Raw genomic sequence first — 18698 nt, 5'->3', positions numbered from 1 at the left:
GATACCTGGATGACATCTTTATCCTTTTCAGAGGCTCCGAACAGGAAGCTGCATTCACTATTAACTACATGAACAACACTACGACTTTTTTCAAATTCACCTATCATTTCTCCTCTGACTCCATTGACTATTTGGATGTTAAACTTGAAAAACACTCTATCACAGGTACACTATCATCTACTATCCACAGAAAACCTACCTATTGTAACTCATTTTTACACTTTTCAAGCCAACACCCTTACAAACAAAAAAGATCGATAGTTAAGGGCCAGTTGATTCGGGCAGCTAGAATGTGCAGCACTGACCTTCATTACAACAGGGAGTGCGCACTTCTTCATGACATGTTTTCTAGCCGAGATTATCCAGGCCCATTGATTGATGAGCTTACAATAGAGGTCACCAACAAGAGAGTCAATGGCTTTTATAAACCTTTACTCTCTGGCAACAATACACAAAGTAACAGGGAGCCTGTAGACTTGGTTCTCCCGGACACATTGGACTTGTCATCTACCACAGGATTAATAATAGACACAACTATTAAACAAAATTCTTTGTCTTCCAGTTTTATAACAACTTTCAACATGGACTCGCAATTTATTAGTTCAATGTTGTTCAAGAACTGGCATTTCATCACTAGTAACAGTTTACTTCTCGAAAAGTTAGGTGAAAAGCCCTTTATTGTGTACAGGAAAGGCAAGAATTTAAAAAGTATACTGGAAACTAAGAAACAACCTGACTTTTTTTCTCGTCAGAAAGGCACCTTTACTTGTGGAAACTGCAATTGGTGCAGATGCCTTAGGACAGGGAACACAATCCAACTGAATGGTAGAAAGTTTACTAGTCAATATAGAGTCAATTGTAACACAAAAAACATAGTTTATCTGGCTACCTGTACTTGCTGCTCAGCCTATTACATCGGCAAAACGGAGCGTAAATTCAAAGAGAGAATTTACCAGCACATGTATGCCATTAAAAAGGGTAAGGAGGACAATGCACTCTCTAAGCATATTCTACAAAACAAAGAACATAGTTTCCTGTTCTTTGCAATGGATCATGTTCCCCACAACATTAGAGGAGGCCCGGTTTCCATTTTATTGGAAACCAAAGAATTGGAATGGCAATTAAAACTAAACGCATTCCAACTACCAGGGTTAAACGAGAACTGTAATATTTCTTGCTTACTCAAACTCAAGAGCTATTTAAGATAGTTTTAAAACTTTTATGGAATTTTTTGTTCATTTTTTTAAGGCTTAGTAGAAATTTTTCTCTTGCCCTGTACTATTAATTTGGTTATGATTAGACACACATATGTTCTTTTTTTTTTTCCCTCTTTACTTCACATTTATGGACACAGTTTACATTTAGAATCTATTAGGTAGTTTTAATCAGCCAGCTCACTATTGTCTTGATTAGTCCACTCAGCAACATACTCAGGGTTGGGAGGAAGACACAAAGGGTGGTATTTTTTCTCATATGTTCCAGGAAATCTCCTTCCTATTTATTGTTCAGTATAAACTCTGTACTTGCTCCTGTACAATATATTTTCCTTATGTAGTAGTACACTGTTTACACATTTTGGACGAACCTGCTTCTGGCCACTCGGATGAGTTGCTTTTCCACAATGTGTTTTCCTTAAATAAACTTTTTGACCACCCGGTCGTTAATTTCAATTTTGATATACCTTTAACAAGATGAGCATATTTCTGTTCACTCTCATAAGATCACTGAGATGCCCACTAGTGTTTCCTGTTGCATAATTCAGAGAATTAACTTCCTTAAAGTCTGAAACTTCTGAGTCGATTATTGACTTTTAAATACACATTCATACAGTCTTAATTCTTTGTTTTCTTTCAGGTTATTCTTGTAGACTCAAGTTTCAGCTTAACAAATTTGTACAACACAAGTTGATGAGCATTTTCTAACTCTTTTTGGTTAGCGTAATCAACTTGTTTGGTTCGTAACACGGAACTTGTTACTATAGAAAATTACTATTTTAAAAAACAAAAACATTTTAAAAAAAGTCCTAATTTAGGATGTAATGCTTATGTATGCTGTCACTTGTTTATCTGTCATAACATTTTCAACAATTGTTGTTTTGAATCTTATACCTTTTGTATTTAAATGAGAACAACATTTTAATTCATTTGTATTATATAACGTCTTATGTACTACACCTTTTAGAAAATTTAAGCGCTTCAAGTTTTGGCGCTCTTTTTTGTTTTTAAAAAAATTAACTTCACATTGCTTTTAATACTCTCTGAGGAAGCTACAACTGAGTTTGCAGTGAAAACGTCTTTTGTTTAACAAATAAAAAGTGCGTTAAGGACACAACAACTTCGTACAGTGGATTTGTACTCTCCGTTAACCTTGCTGTTTTTATCATTGGTTTTTATATATATATATATATATATACACACACACACATATATATATATATATATATATATATATATATATATATATATATACAGACATGGGTCTACTTTAAAACACTGACATGCAAAACACCGACGACGAGAACACAGAGACCGAAAGATCGACAACTGAGATGACCGACAGTTTAAAAGCCTGACACTGAGAACACTCACATGTTAAGGTAAGTGTGCGATAGTGACAGACTTTAGGGTTAGGTGCGAGTTAAGTGAGTTAGGGTTAGGATGCGGGTTAGGTGAGTATGTGATAGTGACGGACCTTAGGGTTAGGGTTTGGGTTAAGGTTAGGGCATAGATAGTTGTGTATGTAAGGTTTAGTGTAGGTTTGTAAGGTTTTTGTTGTGCTTGTGTTGTGTGTGTGTTTGTCGGAAAAGGTATTTGTTTTGTTTTGTTAATTGTTGGGATTGTGATTTATCGGGCATGTAAAGTTTCGTGCTTTTAAACTGTCGGTCATCTCAGTTGTCAGTCTTCTGGTCTCAGTGTTCTCGTCGTCGGTGTTTTGCGTGTCGGTGTTTTAAAGTTGACCTATATATATATATATATATATATATATATATATATATATATATATATATTTTTTTTTATTAGATTATAAAGGTCAGTATTCAAATGTTTTAAGTATTGTTTGTTGTTTACATTTTCATATATATATATATATTTTTAAGCAAAATAAGATAATGTTTGAGTTGCTGATTATATCACTTCCTGTTTTTAGAAGGGCACCAATTTTAAAGTGTATTTAAAGAGTCATTAAACACTATTTTTGTTATGTCTGATGAAGTTTATTATTTTATGTAAACAAAAAGTGCTTCACTATTAAATAAGACTTTTCATACATTAATCTGGACTGCCATAGTGTTATTTGCATAATCCCAAGAAAGTTGCCATTTGTGAACTTCATAACTGTTCAACAGAATAAGCAAAATGCTAGATTATGCTCAGATAAAAAGTGAACTACAGCAGTTATCCTTTCAAAAACTTGATGCCATCTTCTTCCTTAATTAATTAATAAGATTTTCTTGGACTTTCTCAATAGCCTGCTTAGCACAAAGTCTCCTCTGAATTTCACAACAATTAAACGTAGGTGCTAAATGACTTTGACTACTCATGTTCTGCCAGTCTGGTGTGTACACTGGGCCTGTTGTTGAAACCAGTACTAGCCAGGGCACTTTTTACATCATTTCCAGACAATAAAAACAAAATATCTTATCCACTGACATGGAGTATATTAACCAAGGATTAAAAATAATGTCTCCATTGTCAGTTTTCTTTTTCAGTGAACTTTTGAGAGGAGTGCTCCATTTTCATTTTGAGGAGATTCCTTCTAAAGAATTTGAGGTGTTCCATTTTTTATTGTTACATGTTGGTCAAATCTTTCTAGCCATATGGCCTGGTCATCTGTTACGTTAAGCTGACCTTTAAGAAAAGCACTTTTCTGCAACCAAAATATTAAAATCTTCACTTTCCTGAGGGTGATACTTACTGCTTCTGGATTATCTTTTCAGTCCTGTCACAGCATTGCATGATCTCTCCAGTATGACTGTAAGTGGCATCACACTGATGCCTTTTATATGCCATCAAGTTCTTGTGCTTGTTGGTCACTTTGCCATTTCCATAGGTTTGATCAAATCATTTTCTTCTCCACAAACACTTGCATTTTCCTGGTCTGTCTCTTCAGATGTTCTTAAGGTTGGTCTTCATAAGCAGTTATGCACATCACCTTTTTGCTTTTCTGAAGCCACCTCTCTTGCTTGGCTCAATTTTCTTTTCATTCTTCGTCTAAAGTACTTGCACTTGTATTCATAATGGGATGGCTAAAAATACAGTGGTAGTTTAAACAAAATATCTTGCAGTCCAGCTTATATGTGTGTTTTTATCCTACTGTGTGTTTTTATCCTACCATCACATGTATTTTTATTGTGACACATTTCAGACAAAATATACACAACCTAAATAAAGCACATTGCTTAAATGCAATTGATTTACTAACACAAGCTCTCAGTTCTCACTGTTGCAAACTTGTGCAGGTCAGTCAACAGTTAAATCTGTTCAACCTCAATGGAAGGTAGTCCTGATCACAAAGCAACAATCCCGATGAGGCAGCCATTCCATCAATGAATTATACTTCATAAATATTGCCTGTGACTGCAAAAGAAGTAACAATCATTACTATCAAATTCTGCATTTCTTATAATAGCCAACCCAACCCCTGTCTGTTATTTATTTATTTTTTTTGCAGGTAAGTGAAGCCAATATTATAGACATGCTGATGTATGCACTCCAGTCAACTGACAAGCTTCCATTTGTTTCTCATGAATTTCAGACTGTCATTATATCCACAAAGCACTACACCCACATCTGAAATTCAAACACACTGCAATAACATAAGAACAGTTGGAACTAAGTTTACAAATTAGTGGCAGCCCTCAAACAATGCACATGTGCATATATTATGCATTCTTTAATGCATGCAAATAGTACACAAGATGTTGTTTACTTCATGCACTAGTAAGAAAAGTACACAAACTGCAGCAAAAAGATGGTCCCGAACAAATAAAAAACACAAAACCAAGAAAATAGAGTGGTCCAACTAACATGGCCAAATCCAGTTTAAAAACATGCAAAGCATTTAATAAATAAGATAAAACAGATAAGCACTTTCAAGCATTACGCTCTTCTTCAAATCTAGAAGTCACAAACTAGGAAGCAACAACAGAAAAACACATTCTATTCAGTAAAAACTATGCAATCTTTCTTCATTCCCTACTCATAATCTATTAGTTAAAATCTGAATAGATGATAAAACTCTCAGCTTCAAGAATCAAACATCACATAGTAGGGTGCAGAATCATAGCACTTATTAGTCTGTGTGTAACTTTACAATCCAAGGGGGACAATAGAGGCATGAAATTGTATATTTGCCCTCCCGGCAAGTACAGCCTATAAAAGTGGGATCCTTGTGGTGAAACAGTTGTACACTGGCATATCTTATACTAGAAAAATTCTTCCTTACTGCACTGTAAAAATATATGATGTAAAGTTGTCTTATCTCACCTTCATTCTTTACTTCTGGGTTTGGAACCGAGGCCATTTACTAAAGCTCTAGGTCTCCAACTAGCACGTGACTTACTCCCTATCCCATGATGCTCTAGGGCATTCCTCAGATCTCATTTGCTGCTAAACAGATTGGGCATTTTCAACTGGCTCTGGCTAAGTTACCTCTTTTTGGATTAATATTTATACTTAAACTTTCTTCTTTCTATAAATACTTCATTTTAGTAGTTGTCCTGTTAGTTGTTTGACTTGTTTATAGCATACACTGTCCCTTACTTCCTGTTTCACTTTAGGCTATCATTTATCATAAGGCCCATATTTCACCCATATCCCGGCCTTCTGTGTTGTAAAATTTAGCTTGGAGTTTACTTATAAGTATTTAGAGTCTGTCTATTTTTTCTATATAGGAACTTAGTTTGTATTTTCCTCTTTAAATCACTCGTTTAAGTTAGAGAGTGATCAAGCCCATTTGAGTTAGAGGGCATTAATGGCTGTGTGGTGTGCATCTATTTCCAAAAAAAAAATGTTTGGCACTTTCCCTTTCAGAGTCAGCTCGTTTAACTTAGAGAGCGACTCACATTGTTTAGTTAGTGTGTGTGTTTCCTCTGTGCTGTGTTTATTGCTCTGTAAAAGAAAAAAAAAGTAGGGTTCTGTTTTTTTTTCTCTCTCTTAGCTTGTTTAACTTAAAGGCTTCAATTGTAGTGTGTTTGCTTCATTAGTTGTTTTTTGCTGTTGGTGGGTTGTATTGTTTTGCTGACACTGTGTCCAAGCATTTAAAAGATGCTAAACCTTCAGGATTTAAAAAATGTGCTAACTCTTCTCAAAAGTTATCCTTAACAGATAGCCATACAGAATGTGTCTACTGCCTTGAAGCCATACATTTGCAGGAGTCATGCTACATATGTCATTCTTTCAGTTCAAGGGTTCTCCTTGAAAGAAAAAATGAACTTATCCTGAGAGGGTTATTGAAGACTTCTTTTTCTGAATCTTTAGAAGAAGGTCAGAGTGCATCTAAGAAAACCTCATCCCCTCCTTCTAGACCTGAGAGGTCATCATATAGGTATTCTTCATCTTCAGACAAATCTGGACCTTCAACATAAATTTAAAAAATGACCTCATCGGACCCAAAGTCCGTTGGGCCCGAAAAACCTTCTACCTCGGCTCCTCTTGCTTCAGAGCCAATGGTATTACAGTCTTGGAGCTGGTCCCCTGTCCTGGAGCAGGTATCTCCAAATTTGACATCCCCCATTCTACAGAGGTTCAAGATCTCCCGCCCCCTCCTATCAGTCCTACAGGAATTTGTCAGATGAGGATGTGGACCATGTGATGCGGAGGCTCTTTAGTACACTGGCTGTGGCCAAATTATTGTCAGAACCAACCCAGCAGGTTTCAGAGATGAGAGGACCTACCCCTTCACCTTCAATTCCTCCTCCAACCCTCCTCAGGGCCTCAGAGCCAGAATGCATGGAACTGGTAGTAGTGAAACCGTTGGAGCCAAAACCTGCTCCAGGATCTATGGCTCCAACTTCTGGTCTGACTTCCTCTGTGCTGTCTGAGCTTGAGGAGTCTAGGAGCCGACGCTCCTCGGTCAGGTCTGGGGGGGGGGACAGTCGGATCGGACAGTTGTCAGATCTGAACTTGCCTCTCGGGGCCTTGGCACAGGTGATCTCAGCTCCTACATCAGCTTCAGAGTCAACCCTCTTGGCTCTGGGGAGGCCTTCTCGTTCTTCAGAGCCAGAGACTTCCTTGGGCCATGGGCAGGGGGCTTTTGAGGCGATGAGATTGCTATCCACACAAGGAACTCCACTCTCAGATCCTGTCATTCCTCCCCAGAAGGTATCAGTGTCCATCTCTGCACAACCGATTCCACACAGACGTGGAGACCCAAAACCTCAGGATCCCCAGTGGATGAACCCATCTCTTCTGAAACCCCTCCAGTATCCCCTTCTGAAGAGGTCCCTCACAAGAGATTATGTAAGAGGAAGCATCTGGACTCCCCAGAGGAGTCGATCACATCAGACACAGACCTCGATGAGTCAGAAGGGTGCCCACATTCTCCCTTTGAGGATATCTCCTTTCCAGACATCCTAGAAATCCTTAAACAGAGACGTGGCTGGAAGCCCATCAACTTTTCTGATGAGGAGTCTGTCTACCTGAAGGCTTTTGGGTCTCACACTTCTGTCACTTGGGTGTCTCTGCCTTTCGATGAACTTATGGATTTAGTTTTTCGAAAGGCGTGGGAGTCTCCAGATTCAGTGGAGCCTGTTCCCCGAAGGCCAAACAAATTCATCATGTCCCCCGAGGATAAGACCTTCCTTACTAAAGGTGTCCTGGTAGATGCTGTGGTGGTGCTGGTGGCCAGCAAAAAGGAGTTGTTAGAAACACATACTTCTGTCCATCCTCTGAACAGAGAGTCTCATATGATGGACAGATATGGAAAGTGCATGTTTTCTTCAGCAACCTTTATGCTCAGGTCCCTGAATTATCTTACACATTTAACCAGATTACACAGAGACCTACTGAAGGAGCTTGGAGATACTCTTCAAGGTTCAGTAACTGCGGGGGTATCAGATATAGTTTCCTCCCAGCTCTCCACCTTAAATTCATTAGTCAACTCATCCATGAGGCTCGTTTCTTACGCAGCTGATGGACCGAGTAGGTCAGCGGGTTCAGGAATTGCCCTTAGGAGACATTCCTGGATGCGCCTGTGTAATTTTGCGGAATCCTTCACGTCTTCCTTTGTTAATGCCCCCTTCAATGGCTCAAACACTAACCGGGTGTGAGCAGAAATGGAAATCTCTCTCTCTCTCTGCTGTCGGAGTCCATTTTTCCACACATTCTAGACCTTATCATAAAGGTCAAAACGGAGGAAAAATGCAGCTTCAAAAATCCCAGAGAGTTTTTTAAGACACACATGGTGAGCCTTCCCCTACGGGCAGAGGGGGAAGCAATAATGAAAGACACCGGCCACATGGCAGAGGGGGTCCGCAGAACCAGGGTGACAGACAGCCTTTCTTTGGTAAGCCCTTTCAGCGCTCCTGGAAAGGAGGCCCATCTGTCCCTCTCTGGAAACAGTTTGGGGTCAATAATCTTTGTACCCAGACACCTGGCTAAATATAACAAAAGACAAGTGGGTACAAAGCATCATATCCAGAGGTTACTCCATACCCTTTTCTCTTCCCACCTTCTGGATGTTCCACCCAGTCACAGGAAACAAACAACCTTAGAAATACAGAAGTTTCTAGAAAAAAAGAGTCATCCAACTGGTCCCCACAGACCAGATAGGATCTGGAACTTACTCAAGGTCCTTTTTAGTTCCAAAGAAAACAGAGGACTAGAGACCTATACTGGATCTCAGCAGACTAAACAAATCTGTAAAAAAGACAAAGTTCTGGATGGTTACACTGCAGTCGATACTTCCGTTTCTAGGAAAAGACAATTGGATGTGCTCTATAGATCTCCAGGATGCATACTACCACAAAAATGGACAGACCATCCAGGCGTCATCTGCGCTTTTGGCTGGGAGCCAGTCACTACCAATTTCGAGCTCTGTTCTTTGGCCTCACTGCAGTCTCCAGACTGTTCAAATGTATGGCAGTAGTTACGGCTCACCTGAGATGTTTAGGATTCTGAGTGTTTCCATAGCTAGATGACAGGCTCCTAACCACCACCACTAAGCATCTACTAACAGAGGCACCACTATGAAACTCTGTTCTCACCTAGGGATCACAATAAACTATGAAAAATATGCCTTCTTGCTGCTATCTCAACATATTGTTTTTATAGCCACAGATTTAGACACTACAACCATGATGGTAAAGCGTCCACCACAGAGAGTACAAGCCCTACAGATGCAAGTTTAGACCTTCTTTTTAAGAGAAAGACTCAAGCACAGACAGTTCTAAAAGTACTAGGCACCATGGCTGCAGCAATAAATGTAATTCCCTTAGCGAGACTGCACATGAGAATTTTACAATGGCTACTATTCACTCAGTGGTCCATGCAGGAGCTTCCGAAGTCGCACCAGATTATGTTGACAGAATCTTGCAGAAGGGACCTTCATTGGTGGCTTCACTCTGACCAAGCAACTTTAGGTCGACTCTTTGTTCTTCCACAACTGCTCACTACAGTGACCACGGATGCTTCCCAGATGGGGGGGCATTATCAGGGAAGAACAGTGTAAGGCACTTGGCAGGATCATAAGGCCCATTTGCACATCAATGTCCTAGATATAAGAGCAGTGCTTCTTGCATTGCAGGCATTCCAAGACTCTCTTCCACTGGGAACAATTGCGATCCAGACAGACAATATATCAGTGGTATGGTACATAAACAAACAAGGAGGAACCAGATCTTACCCCCTCTGTCGAGAGGCCCTGAGAGTATGGCAGTGGGCATCCTCCTCCTAACACTTTCTGATAGCAATGCATATCCCAGGAAAATCCATTGTGATAGCAGACAAACTCAGCAGAGCAATACTAATGCCTAATGAGTGGTCCCTGAAGCAAGACATAGCGGAAATAATTTTCCAGAAATGGGGCCAGCCTTGCTGTGATCTTTTTGCCACGTTCATAAACACCAAACGCCACAGCTACCTTGCCCTAATTCCCCCTCCAGGGAAATCCCCAAGGGATGCACTTGTACACAATTGGCCTCCAGGTCTCCTCTATACCTTCCCTCCTTTTCCATTGATACCCAGAGTTCTTCAGAAAACCATTGCATTTGGAAGGACCTTAATACTTATAGCCCCTTACTGGCCTCATCAAAATTGGTTTCCCCTTCTAGCAGCCTCATCTTCAGGAGGAGCCTTGTATTCTGGACTCAGTGCCGGATCTCCTGACCCATCCATCAGAAATGCTCCATCCACCTTTTCAGACCCTCAAGTTGACAGCTTGGCTGCTCCAGTTCCAAACATAGCCAGGCTACCTAACCTTTCAACCTCAGTGCAACATATCCTGATTTAATCTCACAAAGCTTCTACGAGAAGATTATATCTCAGCAAATGGAAAAGATTTTCCTCCTGGGCCATAAAAATCATATTGACCCATTCTCTGCATCTGTCTCTTCAGTACTGGAATTTTTGGCAAAACTTTTTAATGAAGGAGCAGCTGCAGCTACTATTCGTGTACAGTTAGCAGCAATTTCTAATTTTCACTTTGGAGAAAGAGGACCCAACATTATGCCCCAAAGACTTTGTAAAGATTTCTTGAGAGGTACTAACCTGTTAAGACCACCCATTAAACCACCTCTACCTCCATGGAATCTAAATTTCATATTATCCCATATAATTCTTCCCCCCTTTGAACCTGCGTCATCCTGTGACTTGAAATTATTAACCCGGAAAACGATTTTCTTAGTGGCTATTACTTCAGCTAGGAGCGTTTCGGAATTACAAGCGTTATCTATCAAGCCTTCATATATTCTGTTTTCATAATGACAGTCTCTCACTTCGTACAAACCCATCCTTTCTACCAAAAGTATGCTCAGAATCAAACTTAAATCAATCTATAGACTTGCCATTTTTTCCCCACGTATGGCAATAAGGCAGAATACATGTTACACCAACTTGATGTACATAGACAATTACATTTCTATTTACACAGAACAAAGGTTTTAGAAAAACTGATGAATTTTGTTTGCATCCTTTTCAGATTCCAAGAAAGGAACTTCACTAGCAAAAACCACTCTATCCAGGTGGCTGTCAGGTTGCATCTCATATACCTGTCAGTCACTGAATAAACAACTTCCAGACAAAGTAAGAGCTCATTTTACGAGAGTTATCTCAACCTCTTCTGCCTTCCTTGCAAAATTACCAATCATTACCATTTGCACAGCAGCAACGTAGGCAAGGCTTCATACATTTATCACTCATTACAAAGTGGATTTGGCCTCCAGGGACAGGGCCTCCTTTGGGTCCACTGTTCTGAAGAATGTTCTCCCATGAGCTACCCAAGAAAAATGATGCTAGGGATACTGTCCCACAGGAAAAGAATGAAGGTGAGATAGGACAACTTCACATAAAGAATTTATGTACTCACCATAACATTCCATGTGAGTTGTCCATCTCGACTTCATTCTTATGTCCCACCTTCCTACCTCCATCCTTTTAGCTCCTGGAGGATTGAAAGGTTACTAATTGGTATCTCATTGTCTTTGACCCTCTTCTTAGCTTATAAACCAATGGAGGATTTATATATATATATATATATATATATATATATATGTGTGTGTGTGTGTGTGTGTATGTATGGATGTATATTAGTATACCAGCAAACAAGATCTGGGAAATGCCCTAGAGCATCATGGGATAGGGAGTAAGCCACGAGCTAGTTGGGGAGACCTCGAACTTTAGTAAATAGCTAAGGCGGAACCAAGGATTGGTTCCAAGCCCACAAGTAAAGAATGAAGGCGAGATGGGCAACTCACATGGAACATTATGATGAGTACATAACTTCTTTTTTTGCTTCCTATGCATGCCAGTCATAACTGTAATTTTGTTAGCTGGACTAGTATAAAGTTTGGATGTTTTTATTTGTCCAAAACATGGTTGTGCAACTTTCACTAAACACACATTTGTGCCACAGTTAAATAAAAACACAGAAGACACGTAAGTCTAAAATTGAACCAGAACTCCAACCATTTCTGACCAACCCCCATACAACCTAAACTTTTGATGCCTCCTGATAAAACCAAAGTTTTTTATTTTGACAAGAAATAATCCTTTCCAGCAGTTGTACTGGCATATTATTTTCATTATCATTTAACATAAAAACAGGCATGCTTTTCCAGTCCTTTGTATATATCTCATAAAATACAAATGTATCAATAAAACAGGGAGGCATTATTGTAAACTTTCAACTGACTCAAAACAGGATTATGCTGTAACATATCAAGCTACAGTGTCACTTCTGTGGTTATTTAGGCAATCTTAATACAAATGAGTATATGGCACTTACTCATTACTGGACAAATCTTGGGAATTTCAGTACTCCAGCCTGCCCCAACACTCAAGACTACCTGCTTCACTTGAACTGTTTATGTCACAAGCCTAAAGGTACAATTTATTTCATAGTGAGCATACTCTTTTATATTTCTTTTTTACAACATTATTCTGGTGACCTGTTCTTTTGTCATAGTGATGACGTACAATGATCAGCACCAAGTGTATGTAAACTTACTGCTAAGCATTACATTTTACTCCAAACTCTTTAAAGCTTCTGCCATTTTGCCCTTTACTGAACACAGAATTCAAGGACATTCAATGTACAAGTCTCCTAAATTCTCTGATGAGGTCTCCAAATTTGAGCATAGCAGTATTACCCAAAACATCATTACTGCTAAGAGTTATTCCCACAAATTCTATGCACACATAGACAAATATGTTAACATGGCAATCACAACTAAATCTAAACAAATGGAGAAATTTAAAAGCAAACCCAATATGGTAGTCCAAAAGCATTAACAAACTATACGATAACGAAAAAAACTTCTTAATGTATGTAGTAAAACAAAAGACCCTCAAATCAAGGAAAACACCAAATATTGCTAATAAAACATACCATAAGGAAAACAAAAGAATCCCACAAACTCAGTCTAGCAACTGAAGCTATAAATAACTCAAAAAATCTTCTTTATTTATGTAAGGAAAATGAATGCTTAGCACTGCACAGAGTTTATTCAAAGATATCATTACATTCTCTGATCCAGTAGATATTGGAAAAATTGCAAACAAATGCATTCACTCCAAAGACATCTGTTGTTCATCATTCCCTTAGCCTGAGTGGCATTTTGGGTTACTTGCCAAGGTAATCCAGTACTAGCCAGCTTTTAAAAGCTCAGACTCACATCATCTTCTCTTCCTTACAACTGATTGGGTAAGTATATCATGAGAGGGAGACCTCCAGCTATCACAAGAAGTAAGTGTTCAGACTTTTTATGCAATCCAAAGCAGAAAGTCCTCTGACTCTTCACAGGATCCAGTGCTGATTTTGTGGCTTACTGCTCAGATAAGCCACATTTGGGAACCCCCTTCATCTCATTTTACTATTAAATTTATTATTTTCTTTCTATTTGTATGTCTATTTATAAATATTATTTTAATATTTTATTTCTGTCAGAGTTTACAGTAATTCCTTTGGGAATTTCTGCTTGTAGCAGTGCTAATATGGTTTCCTTCTTTGACAAATGTTTGTTTTTTCCATTTCTGAGGAAACTTTTTATCTCAGAAGTGCAGTGTGTATGTTTTCTGTTAGACACTAGAGGCTTATCTCTACTGTTATTACTCTGCTTTATTTACATCTTTTGACAGGAAAATATTGCAGAACTTGGACTTTTTCAACATTTATTATTTACTAAATGTATGACTGTACTCTGTGTTTTAACATCAGATAGTGAATTTCCTGCAAATTGAGTTATTTGCATGTGCTGTGGAGATTTAATTCTCTCTGACAAGACAATTTAGTTAAAATTGCTACTAAACATTAATTTATGGCAGTTTAATGTGTTTAAAGTGAGTTGAGTTTATTTTTTAACACTGGTTTGGTATGTTGGTTGCTTTGCTGTTTAGGATTTGTGTAATAAAAATTCTTAACTTCAGTCAGTTTTAAAAGAATTCTGAACATGTTTCAAACTGTTTTTTTTTTGTGATAATAGCACAGTTTGGTAGAGTTAGTTGTACTGGGACATACTTATTACTAGAAACCTTAAGTGCTTACTGTGATACATTATCCAATACTGTATTTTTATTATTCTGACTGGTATTCTCTCCACTGACTTCATGGATCCTAACTTTGGTACTCCCCATCAAATCTGGTTGCACCTAAAAAGAAAATAAATATGCCTCAGCCTATGGTTAGTGATTCTGTCTGGGCCACTTCTCAGCCTGCAGACCATTTACCTTTTACCTATTTTTCCTCTAGTGTAGCCTTTCTGACCATTGTGGGACAGGGATTTAACACATCCTCCAGACTTGTTTCAGTACCTGGCATAGGTATGGGAGAACCAAACATTTTAGGTTTAGTAGTAGTCCTTGGTAGGAGATCCCTTGCCAGACATAATACTCTGTCTCCAGATATTTTATCTAGTAGTGAAATTTACAAGAAAAAGATGCTTCCTCATACAGCTGATAATCAGATTATGGTTGTTTATAAGGCTGATGTTGTTTCCTTGGCTAAGATTGTTCTGCAGGCCATTAATTCTGTTGACTATGTTCCCATACATGGCTCTAGTGCTAGTTTGGCTAGAGATCTTTTTGTTCTTTCAGAGAATGACGAGGAATCTAATGAAGACAGTGGTGATTTCCTAGATGACACTGAGTGCAGTCACTCTGATTCTTTGGAAGATGAACCTGTGCTTGAGTCCAAACAAGTGTTCACTTTTTCTCAGATTATTGCCTGACTTCGTGATGTTGTGGACTAACCCAGAACTTGTCAGGGTATATGATCTTATAGAGGATGAGATGCCCAATTCTGTGACTATCCCCTCTATCATATAGCATTGCAAGATGTTTATAAAGCTGTCTGCAGGATACCAGTATCTATTCCGCCAGTCCTGAAAAGTCTTAGAGAAATACAGGGTCTCCTGGGATATGACAGATCTATTTTCTCATTTGACTGCTGACCCACTTGTGGTTTCTACAGCTGCCTGCTCAAATAAAAAGTCATTGGTTTCATCTAATCCAGCATCCCCTGATAAAGAGGGAAAATTGTCATATCTTCTTGGCAAAAGGATGTCTCTTTCTAGTAATCTAGCCTTTAAAAGTTAAATTATCAAGGCAATATGGAATGGTATATGGTAATGTGGAAATATTTTACAGTGTGCATACAGTTTGGATGATTTTGCTGCATCTTTACCTGCAGAACAAAAGTCTTATATAAATGAAATTGTTTCTAATGTGACTCAGGATCCACTGTTGTCTGTTTTCATCTGTTCAAACATGTGGGTTGTTGGATCTAACACCATCCGACCTCAGCACCAATCTCGAGCTTATCTGACTCCTCCCATACTCATAATTCCCTAAGTTGCATCTCTGATACTGAGATCTCATTTTCCACTCAAACACTTCAGATGTGCAGAGGGCTCTCAGCAATTTCAAGTAGGATTTTCCATTTTTTTATACCTATGCTCCTCTCCTACTGGGAGAGTTTTCAACTCTCAGTATTTTTTCTCTCATTGTTTTTCTTTAGCTGGTATTTAGTCAGAAATAATAATAATAATAATAATAATAATGGTTATTTTTCTCATAGTTTTCCTGGTAAAGTCTAGGCCTTTCTTAGTAGTCTATTTTCTATATGGTGCTTTTCTAATTCCATCCTAATACTTATTAGTGTGTTTTCATTTTTGCCAGTTTCTCTAAAACTAATTCTACAATGTCAAAATTATCAGGATTTAAAAAGTGTTTGGAGTGTGAGCACAAGTTACCCCCTCAGGACCCATATTATAAATGCATCTACTACCTCATTGTTACTCACCTAGACACAGAATGTCAGTCTTGCAAGGCCTTCGGTGCTAGGTCCCTACCATCTGGAAGGGACAAATTAGTATTAAGGGAGTGCCTTCTGGCATAGACAAGGACTAGCCCTTCACCTTCTTCTCCTTCAGTAAAAGAGAAGGAAAAGTGAAAGACTTGGGAGAAAGAGAAAGTAGAAAGAAGAGAAAAGGAAAGAACAAATCTGCAAAAAAAGAGATCTCTGGAACCATCAAAATAGGTAGGTCCTGACCTGAAAATTCACAGAAGATCAGAACCAGTTATCTTTCATCAGGACTGGTGAGTGCCAGGCTTCAATCACCCATCCTTCAAGAGAAAAGATATTCTTGACCTCCGCTGGTAGCATCATTCTGTCAATCATGTAGAAATCTTACAGAGCTTGATGTCAACAGGATGATGAGGAAATGTCTGAGGACACAAATACAGCATTAAGTTAATCCTGACACTCACCCCTGGTAAGGTACTAAGTGTTGACCATTTAGCTCCCCCCCTGTACAAGAGTCTACAACAATCCAACCCTTGGCTTCAGGTTTATGGGTACCAATTGGATCCGTAACCCCTTCGCTGGAGTCGGAACTTTTTGCATCTTCGACACCACCTGTGTCCCAGTTTCTCTCAACTCTGATTCCATAGGATCAAGATGAAGCTCAGAGTCAAAACTTTGGAGCTGAGCTCTGAGGGAATGAGTCTACACCAAGATTCTCGGAGCTGTCTATTCCCCTTGAGGCTTCAGCTGTAGAAAGCTCTGATCTGACATCTTAATCAGAGCTGAGGCTTATTGGTACTGAGGTTTATATTTTCTTTTCAGAGCAGAGGGAATCATTGGCACCAACAGCAGCCTTGGCTTTTGAATGGTTTGAAAGGATTTTGGCAACTTCCAAAGACAAGGTAGGTTCAGCCAGTTTGGTTCCACCCAAACCCCAAATGCATTCTGCTTCTTCTTCTCTTCATCCAGTCATATATTCATAGCCAGCACCAAGGGTTTGTGAAGAAGTCTGCTTTATCAGTTCTATGTCTGATTCTGATCCTTCTTCTGAACCCCCAGAAGGTGTCTCCAAAAAACGGACATGTAAGTGGAAGCATCATGTCTCAGCACCAGAGTCTTTCATGGAAAATACCAACTTAGAGGAAGGAGAGGGCTCCCCTCACTCCCACTCTGAAGATATCTCCTTTGGTGAAATCCTGGAATTAATGAAACAAAGAGAGAGCAATGGACATCCCAAGACCCTTCTCTGGATGAGTCAGTATTCTCGGACGCCTTTTGTTCCAGACCAACTTAGTCATGGGTGGTACCCGCTCAACGGTCATAGAAGAACCCTGATGTGGTGGAGCCCATACCAAAGAAAGCTGATCGCATATTATCTGCCCCAGCTGATAGGAAACACTGGAGTAAGGGTCCAACTGTAGATGCTATGGTGGTGGCAGCAGCCACCAAGAAAGAGCTACTGGAAAAAAGCTCTTATGTTCATCCTCCCAGTAGAGAATCTGTTGAGATGGACAGATTTGGAAAGCTGACCTCTGCATCAACAACTTTTACCCTCAGATCTCTGAGCTACCTTACTCACCTAACAAGATTCCAGAGAGACTTGACAACGGAGATTTCCAAGTCTCTTTCAGGGATATTGCCAGTGGATGTTCAGAAGACAGTGGACTTCCAGCTTTCCACCCTACAATCATATTCTAATTTGGCCATGCATCTGTTGTCGAATGCAGATGACAGCACAGTTAGACTAGCAGGCACCAATATCACTATGTGTTGCCATGCCTGGATATGACTATGTGACTTTGCAGAAGGCTTTCAGTCATCCTTCATTAATGCCCCCTACTATGGTTCCACCTTCTTTGGACCTAAAGTCAGGGATACCCTTACCAGAAGTCAACAGGATGGCAATACTCTGTCTGTAGTGGGAGTATGCTTCTCCACCCCTTAAAGAACATTCTCTAGGCACCAGAGATTGGGAAAGAAGATGTGGTTCTGCAAATCATACAGTTATTTCTATAACTCCCAAGGTGACAGACTTTCCTGTGACAGAGGGAGAGGTAATTTTAATGGACTACACCCAAGAGGCAAAGGCGGACTGCAGAATCAAAGCTTTCGAGGTCCTTTTTCTGAGAAAGCCTTTCAGAGCCCCTGAATGGTTGCCTGACTGCTGTACTCTGGAGGTAGTCAGGGCATCTCTCTTACACCCTCACATCTGGCAAAAGATACCATTAGGTTCATGGGTGCCAGTGATAATAGCCAAAGGTTAATCAATTCCCTTTTTTCTCGCAACCCAGAAAAAAAGAAGCAAGTCCCTAATTTTCCACTCAATCAGTGGGACCTAGTAGCTATGGAAATCTCAAAGCTGCTAGAAAAAACAGTCATCCAACTGGCCCCCATGACTAGTTAGAATCCGGAAACTATCCTAAGTTATTTTTAGTGCCAAAGAAAACTGGGGACGCAAGACCCATTTAGGATCTCAGTCACGTAAAGCAGTTCATAAAACACACAAAATTCCACATGGTCACAGTTCAGTCCATTTTGCTTCTTCTGAGGCAGGACGATTGGATGTGTTCAATAGATCTTCAGTATTCTTACTGTTACATCAAAATAGCAAAGCACTCCAGGAAATTCATCTTCTTCCTGTTGGGAGTCAATCATTTCCAATTCAGAGCTCTGCATTTGGTCTCACCACAACCCCCAGGGTGATCATCAAGATCATGGCAGTAGTAGCAGTGCACCTGAGC

General features: G+C 39.4%; 1 protein-coding gene across 1 annotated transcript in view; it reads left to right on the top strand.

Annotated features, from left to right (window-relative positions):
* The window catches only part of SLC9C1 (solute carrier family 9 member C1), a 3253894-nt gene that overhangs the window by 2177598 nt on the left and 1057598 nt on the right, over positions 1-18698 (top strand). The window lies entirely within an intron of this gene.

The sequence above is a fragment of the Protopterus annectens genome, chromosome 3.part0 (genome assembly GCF_019279795.1).
Source record: "Protopterus annectens isolate FY-2018-M chromosome 3.part0, PAN1.0, whole genome shotgun sequence".
Taxonomy (NCBI): Eukaryota; Metazoa; Chordata; order Ceratodontiformes; family Protopteridae; genus Protopterus; species Protopterus annectens.
Note: the sequence above shows the minus strand (reverse complement) of the source record. Positions and strands in the feature narration are given on the sequence as shown.